The following is an 8,855-nucleotide window of genomic DNA, read 5'->3' as shown; positions in this document are numbered from 1 at the left end:
TTTTAAATTACAGACTCCAAATTTACCAGAACTGATTCAGTTCATTCTGCCTCCAGGAACATCTGAATGTGAGAGGTCATGTGCATATGATTAGGAATTAAAGCAACATTATGTAGGATTTGGGGATCTGGAGACCTCTCTGGTGGAAATATGTAATTGCATGCAACATGCAGAAGAACATTTAGTTGTACACTACTGCTGCAGTCATTTAGTCAAATCATTCTTTTCTATATTATTATACTTAATATTGCTGCTGCCACTTTCATGTTTATTCTTAAAAAGTTAGTTTAGGTCTTGTAAATGATGACTCTGCTCTTCAGTTTTCTTTGGATTGCCCCACAACTTTCAGCTATGAAATTCTGGATATCTAGTTTTTTTAAAATATAGCTTGGATGGAATATCTTACAGCTAAGCTTAACAAGGCAAAACAGAAAACAATAAGAAACTGGGAGAATTTATATGACTCTATTCAAGAGCTTTAGTTTTCAATTATATTATGTGATGCTGTTTAGTTGTGTAGTTGTTTATATTTTGTCTTTGCTTTATTTTTGATTTGTGTGTATTCCTAAAATGTATGTCTCCGTCCTGCCTTCCCCTCCCCCTTAACTCTCTCCACCCTTGTTGTAAAACATGATGAAAAATGCAATAAAAAGTTGATCACAGAAAAAAGGTTAGTTTAGGCATGTAGTTTGCACACTACTAATGGACCAGTATTAGCTCCTGTTAGTTACTTGATTGATGAACCAGTATTAGCTCCTATTAGTTACTTGATTAGCTTCTATAAGCTACTAGTGCTGCTTTCGAACTTTTGGCCTGTGGTGTACATTTTGAAACATCACAATTAAAGCACTGTGATGAGAGCAACATAAAAAGGATCTAGAAATGCTTTGAAGGGTGTCATGGTGGTACACAGTGGTCAAGGCCCCACGTACCTAAACACAATAGAGTTTCAAGCCTTGAGGAGCTCAATAAAATTTCTACTACATTATCACTGTCTGCTTCCTGTGAGCCTTCAAATGAAGGCTGTTAACCATAGATTTGTCTCAAAGTGACAGCTGTAGCGGAGGTAAGAGAGACCTTGCTAGCTCTGGTATATGAAGCCTCCACTTCAGTGCTCATTCATGCACATTCAAGATGGCCTTAGCAAGCTGTATCGACACATCAAGGCTTACTAATGTAAGCAATGTGACACTTTCATTACACCTGCATTTCAAAACATTAAAATTTCATTACAAGCATTCATGCATCTTGCAGCTCTTTCCATCGTTTTTAAGCATTTTTCATAGGAGCCATAATATGCTATTTCTGTCTGTTTTACAGGATCCTCAGTTGAACTATGCAATATTTTTTTCTTATTCAGTAACATTAATGGAATATGAAGTGGATATATGTATGATTTACAAACTTGGAAGTGAAATTTTTGTCTTTGTAGTTGCAACAAGTTAACAATTATAAAATTATAGAAGTGTTTTTATTGTTTTTAAATGCTTTTTTCTTGTTGTAGTTGTACACAACTTTTAATACGAGGACATCTACAGTCACCATTTTATCTTGGCTTGTCTTTGTGGAGAGGTGTGAACTGTTTTCACAGCAGGGGGGTTTTACCCCTTCCCTTTTACTCCTCATTGCTCACTAGCAGCTTAACATAGAGTCACAGCATTTCATACACAGAGCCGACAGTGTCCTAATTAATCTGAAAACACAGGGAAAAATACAGGGAAAAAATATGTTATTTGATTATATTAACTAGAAAGATCAGAGTTAATTTCAGTTCTGCCAGCAGAATGGCCACTAGAAGGCCTGCAGAAAGAGGTTAAATGGTTTTGTGCTGCATGTGAAGAACTGTGGGTGAGTGAAGGATGCACCAGTCGAGTCCAGTTGATTTCTCATTCTCACATTCGAAGGATCCTACAAAACAGAACAGGCTTCAGTGTCGTAAAAGCCTTCCTCATCTGCATCTTTGGCTTGAAGACAGAGCCTTCAGGTTTTGAATCATGTAAGCTGAATGAATGTAAAAATTCAATTTCGGTCAATGTACAATCTCAAGTACATAAAAACACATAAGTTTACTTGAATATATACATTTGTTTCATTTCCAGGAACTTTGGAGTCGACCCCAATTCTGATTCCATGTGATAGTTATAAATGAAGTCGGATCCTTACAATCATTTTCTTGAATTACAAAAATGAAAAGGGAACATGGAAAAAGATCTGGCCTCATAAAAAGTACAGTATTAAGTACATAATATACTTTTATGATTTATGGTTTTAATGGGAACTTGGCATATTAACATGCGCTTCCACCTCCATTGCTCCTCAAGGACACAAGATGTCATTTTAAATATACTTAGTAGACCTCAGCAAGGCAATTTGGAGAACTAATTCTCGCTAAATGCACTTTGCTGACTATTGGGGGCTGTACCTGATTCCACTCCGCTGATTGTCACCTTCAGGCAGGTCCAAGCCATTTTTTGAGCGGACTCTCAATCCCAAATACCTGCAAAGAGAAAAGAGAATCGACCATTTTGGGATCAACTTCCAACCCTACTAAATGTAGAATGTTGAGTCTTTTTAATAAGTTAGAACAAGTTAACTTTTTTAATCAGTGATGCTTATATTCAGTTGCTATTCCACACTGACCTCCACTACTCTAACTCACAGTACACAAGTTTCAACTAACAGTCCAAACATACTTTCATTCTAGGGCGTTTGAATTCTTCACTTTTCTAAACTTCTCTAAGAAGCTGTTCAGAAAGTCAAACCTTCTCTCTTCAGACATATTGAAGGACGGAAAGTTGCTGGTGAAGTGCTCGTGGGCAAAGCCGGTGACATACGGACTCGGGCATGGGCGCGCACACACACACCCACACATGCGCACGCTCATGCACACACAACTTGGTCAGCACAGATGAGTTGTGGGAAAACAAGCAGCTGCAGGAGGAAGAATGGACCATAAGGCTCGACCGCTTGCCAAATTTCATCATCTATTATGGATTGCCTGAGAAGCTCGCTCCACTGCGACCGGGGCCACGCTTCTGAATCGCATGCAATCACAAATCGGTGCTCAACACCAAGATATTGGCGGTGCCTTTTTTTTTAGCCTGAGTGCGTTTATGCAGAATTAAACATGTTGTACAGACAGAATTAAGAGTCATTTGCATCATGTCAGTCTCTTGCATCAGACCACCCTATGGTTTCAAATAAACAAGATGGAGTGAATGTTGGTTTTGCAGACTGCTTTATGGTTATTCTTTTCAAGCTCATTCTGATCTATACAGTGTGAGCAAACAAGTATCCAACCATGTTTGTTTATATTTCCAGTGCATATATCTACTTCAAATTTACACATAATGTCTTTTGCTCCATTCGATTTTTTTCTGCATCATTTGAGCATTTAGGTGTAGCAGCTGCCCTTTACATTATATCAAAATTTCATGATTAATGGACCAAAAGAAATGCTCCAAAATTGCTTGGAATAAAATATCTTTACATTAACTTACATTTAAAGATAAGAGCACTGCCTTCTTCTGTAAAGCTACCATTTGGCAGATACTTGGGTTTTATTTTATTTGATAGGGAAAAAGTATTTAGACATTACAAAAGAACAACATTAGTAGCTTGATGCAAATGGCATACACTGCTATGGGATGTCTACACTAAGGGGTAAAGAGCTTTTTGAAGCATGGTGGTTTAACTTTGGCCCATTCATCTTGGCAAACCATCTCCAGTTCCCGAGGGTTACAAAGATCCTTCTAATGGGCTCGCAATTTCAACATCCTTCATAAATTTTAAATGGGATTCAAGTCAGAGATGCGCCTGGCCATGTATGCACTTCTTTAGAAAGCAGTTTTGAGTTATTTTGGCTGCATATTTGGGGTCAATGTTTTGTTGAAATCTTTACCTTTTCATATCAGATTATTAAAGTATTTAATAATATGTCCAGGTACATTCCCTTTCCTTTGATGACATGTAAAGCCCCAGAACTGATTTCAGAGAAGCAGATCTCATATCATGATGCGCCCACCTCCATACTTCACTGTGTGTATGGTGTTCTTAGGATCATACGCGCAACCCTTCTTTCTCCAAACATTACAAGCTGAATTATTGCCAAAGAGTTCTGTTTCTGTTTTAAGTTTTCCAGAACCTTCTCATTTTTCAACCTTTTCAGTCTTTTTCAGTACAAAGAACCATCACATCATGTAAAGATTCTATACCAATAAAGATTTTTCCTAGAATGCAGAATGTCCAAGCCAATCATTTAGGAGCATTTTTTTAGAGTGACTCACAAGTAGACGTGAGTGGAGTGGCCTAAACTCATATTAAAAACTATTGTTAGTTCAGTGAAATAATGACTGGAGTAGAAGCACAAAAGTAGCAGGTCAAAACTTGAGAAACTTCTACTTCTAAAACTACTAGTCACCTGAGCTTTTTGTATATCATGAGATGTACATTGTGAGACAGTTATTTATAGTAATTTATTTATAGTTATTTATAGTGGGACAGTTAATTATAAATGTAAATCCTTCATCTCCACCTTAAAAGAAATCAAAACCTTTTAAAACACTATAAAAAAGTAAGGATTATCTTCACAAACTGAAATTTAGGGGTTAGGGTTTGGGACAGCCACCTCCCACCTACCCCAATAAATGCTGATTTTGTATACATTTAGCTCATTACTATCTTAAATAATGCCTTGGGATTAAGTCGATCATAACATAATCTTTGTAATTATTTAAGGCCTGAATACCTTTAAAATGTCTTTATTGTGGAACTGCAGTTTGAAGTAATTCATTAGAGTGGTGCAAATAAAGTTATATTGCCTCCAGTGTCTGCTATGTAACCAGCCGCAAAGCAGTACAGATGCTGTCTGCATAATGGAATGAACCTAAACACAGTAAAGGAATTAGTAACTAAATGCTAATGACTGAAATGTAACTGAGTAAAACGTAGATCAGCCATGAAGTCACAGATGCACTTTAGAAAATACTCTAGTTATTATCTAGTTAATAACTAGTTATTATCCACCTCTGCTGGCTACTAAATCTGTCTAAGGACAAAGCAGTCACATGTCTACTGATCACATTTCTACTCAAAAATATCTTTATTTTGTTTTAGCACTTTTTTTAAGGAAAGCTTTTTTTGCTGTTCCCGAGGCGCCTTTATCCCTCATTAGTTCTGTTTAAATCCAAACATGGAGAGCTATTTTTGGACAGTACTACAACCAAGACTACAGGACTTGCACATGCAGCAAGGCTCTTAAACATAAACTTGAACATCTTCAACAAGGACGAGGCTGTGTTCACGTACCCCAAAAGGTGCAGCAGCAGCACGCCGTTGTGGGTTTCTACATCTTTCTTCCAGGGGACAATTCTGGCATGTGCCACCTCTACCTAGCAGTCAATTGCCTTGTAAATCACAGGGCCGGGGTAATAAAAACTGATTTGTATATCACCAGGAGTGGAGAGTGTGTCTGTCTTGTAAATTTAATTAAACAGCAGGTGCAAAATCGGGTCATATGGCTTTGATGTGCCCCATGTGAGAATGACAACCAGACAAAGATTCTAATATGGGCAGTATTAACATATTTTTGCATGGAAGCTCATATGCAGGAAAGGCTATCACCTGGTAGAGCACTGAACAAACACCCACTCCCACCCCCTCCTTCCCCCAATACGCAAAGAGAAAAAAATCAGACATGATTCAAATGAGCTGTCACCTTCAATTTTAATAGATCCGCACAAAAATAAACGTTTAAGCTCTTCAGAACAGTCTCCGCTAGCCTAATGTTGCATAAATACGCCTATTAGAGGCGTCTGTCCCACACTGAGACACTTCGGCTAATTATAGCTCCGCTATGAGGTGAATCAAAGAGAGCAAATTCATAAAACATACACAGCAGGGAAAAAAAGCTTAAAAATGAAGATATATGAGATTTAAAGAGCCTATAATCATAAGAAAAGCTAAATTCCTTATTTTTTTGTTTCAAAATATATCATTCACTCATCAGTCCATACTGTCCATATATGGGATCTATGCTGCATTCATTACTTGTGATGTCACAAAATACATTATATATCCACCTATTCAGCCTACAGTGGTTTAGCTCCAGGCATTCATGTTGAAGTTATAAGGAGCGTTTCAGCCTGCCCTGGTATGTGGAATGAGGCACAACACAAGGCAGCCAATCAAAACAGAGCTCATTTACATACAGACAGGTGACAAATTAAAGAAAAACCTGCATAAATCACTGCAGAAGCAAAGAAAAGATGAGCATTCTGCATGATACAATGAAGCAGTTAGCATCCTACCATGAGGGAATGTCTTTTGGAGTTCCATCCCTCCAATACAGTTCTTGTACAGACTTCAAATCAGTGCGGAGGTGGGTAGAAGCCGTTCTGACAGTTCATTACTAAGAGATTTTGTTTGTTTTTCCTTTAATTTGTTTCCCTTCTATAAATCAGTCTAGGGGGTTAATTGGGCCTAAAATCTTTGTCCAAACTTGAATACAGCTCTGACTGGACCAGACCCACCTCATCACATTTTAATTCTGGAACTGATCCAAGTCCAACAGAATTCTGTCCAAAACTGACCCAAACAAGCCCATCAGTCCTTTTAAAAACCTAAAATGATAGCACTGGTTATTGGTCACTAATAGTCTCAAATGTTTTAGTCTGGATTAACTCAAGATTTTTGTATAATGCACAATAAACCAGATCAAACACACATCATAACAACATCAACAGACACAATCTACAAATAGTAATAAAGAGTCCCATACACTACTCAATTTTTCATATTACACATGGATGATTAAACTTTACATATTGTGCTGTTCTCACACTTTGCAGTGCAGCAGGATGCTAGTCTATTTGCATATAGAACACAATGCCTATAATATATTGAATATATGACATCAAAATACTTGACCAAACGACTGAAATATCCATTTGGCTGCACTAACCTGTACTCACCTGAACTGATTCACTGTTTATTTCCCATGTATCCATTTGAGCGTGGGCCTTGTGGACCTCAGTGTTGAATTCTGTCAAAAAAGAAGTTTTAAGATAATTAAAGTAAGCCTAAAGAAAAAAGTAAGGAAAAACCAAAGCTGGGCGAAATCTACAACAAAACAGTGGAAACTGACATATATTTAGAAAATGATGTCTGAACTTGATTGAACCCAACGTCATCAGTCGGGTCCCGTTGGGTTCAGATAAATCTTTCAAGCTCTGTCAGTGTTAGAAGTGCAGTAAATCTGTTTCATTCTAGGGGATAAATAGAGGTTGAAAAATGACCATGCAAAAATAAATTATGACGGCTTTTGGTATATAAACCCACACAAATGTAATGGATCTCAGAAAAAGACAAAACAAGAGCAAGAAACAAATGGGCCACTTTGAAATGAATGCATTTCCTATATATTTCTATTTGGAGCCTTTCCTTAGAGGCAGCCGCAGCACTGAAGTCAGCAATCATCCTCTTACTGGCTAGTGTGACCTGTGACTTCGGTCCAGGTCTCAGCCCCATAAGGCCCTGTTGATTTGATTTGACTTGCGAGACGTGTCAGAAGCTGACCTGACAGCAACACAATCTCGAGTTTTTACCTTCTCCTTTTCTCTTTCCGTTTCTTCCCCCCCTCCCTTTCCAAGGAGGTGCTGGATAATTACCACCTAGGATGTTGCCATCTGTGCCGCCCTTTCACGGTCTGTTAACTTGCCTCTCAAAAAGTTTTCCGGTGACAGGGGCCACGCATGTAAGAGGGTGCACATTCAAGCATCATTAAATTCGGCGCAAAAGAGAATAGGCCTACTTATGGCTGGGAGCAGCTCGGAGCAGTGTGTCGAGCCACGCCAAAAATAGACTAATGTGCGAAAAATTAAGCCCCCTGAAATGTTACGAATACCACGCTGCTGCGTGTGAAATGTGGTTCGAATGCTGATTTTTTTCCGGGGTCACGGCGGCCACGTCTGGGCCAAATAACACAACTTGCCTTTGGCACACTGTCATTCCAAAGTCAGCCTGACATTTTCCTCCTTATGTCCAACAACCACATGTCCCTTCTCTAAAGTTAGATTTTCAAGTCTGCCAGTGTCAAACAAACAGAGCAATAACTGAGCTGTATAGCTCTTAGCACTGAGGAGATTGAGTTGGACCAGATCGTCAACATAGCAAGCGAAATTGAAGTATTGTTTGTTTTCTCTGGGCTTTTTTTTTCTTTTTTTCTTCTTCTGAAATGTTATCTACAAACCTGAAGATTTGGCATGACAGCTTCTTTGTTAAAGATTCACTTTTGGAAGCGCTGGTGTCAAGTTGTATGAGTTTTTAATGAGAAATGCCAAACAAAACATGCAGACAGCGCTGGAGCAGGATAGAGAGGCGGGGTACAGGTGCATGGCTGGAAGCAGTGGATGGTTGAATGGCCAAGAGAGAACTTATCTGTGCTCAAGATCTCCTCTGATTATTGCCACATACCATCAGAGAAATGAAACAACAGCAAGCCCAGGTGCATGGTGGAAAGATGAATTATGGAATTACAGGAAGCAGAACTGACTCTTCCCACTGAACCTCAGATTGATATATTGATCAACCCATTGCGCGTCTTCTAAAGCACCACGAGCTCCACCACAACAATAGCAAAAAAGGCTTAAGGCTGTTTATGTATTCACCCTCCTAGATCTCCTGTGGCACATACACCATTAAACCCTTTTTTAAGTTATTTCTCACTGACAGCTGAATAAACTCTGAATTCCAACATTTTAGTCAGCATCTAACATTTTAGTTTATATCAGATTTGTGAGTAGAAGTGGATGTATTTTTATTATGATTTCGCTAATTAAAAGAATCATCCAGACATT

General features: G+C 38.4%; 1 long non-coding RNA gene across 1 annotated transcript; it reads right to left on the bottom strand.

Moving 5' to 3' along the window:
- Positions 1-1,817: 1,817 nt before the first annotated feature.
- On the bottom strand, positions 1,818-2,863 carry LOC118823332. The gene is made up of 3 exons (XR_005008521.1): positions 2,763-2,863; positions 2,423-2,497; positions 1,818-1,908 (listed from the first exon to the last, which is right to left on the bottom strand). It is a non-coding gene; the product is annotated as an uncharacterized LOC118823332 (long non-coding RNA).
- Between the last annotated feature and the right edge of the window lie 5,992 nt (positions 2,864-8,855).

The sequence above is a fragment of the Colossoma macropomum genome, unplaced genomic scaffold (genome assembly GCF_904425465.1).
Source record: "Colossoma macropomum unplaced genomic scaffold, Colossoma_macropomum, whole genome shotgun sequence".
NCBI classification, from domain to species: domain Eukaryota; kingdom Metazoa; phylum Chordata; class Actinopteri; order Characiformes; family Serrasalmidae; genus Colossoma; species Colossoma macropomum.
The sequence above is the reverse complement of the archived record's forward strand: the minus strand, read 5'-3'. Positions and strand labels throughout refer to the sequence as shown.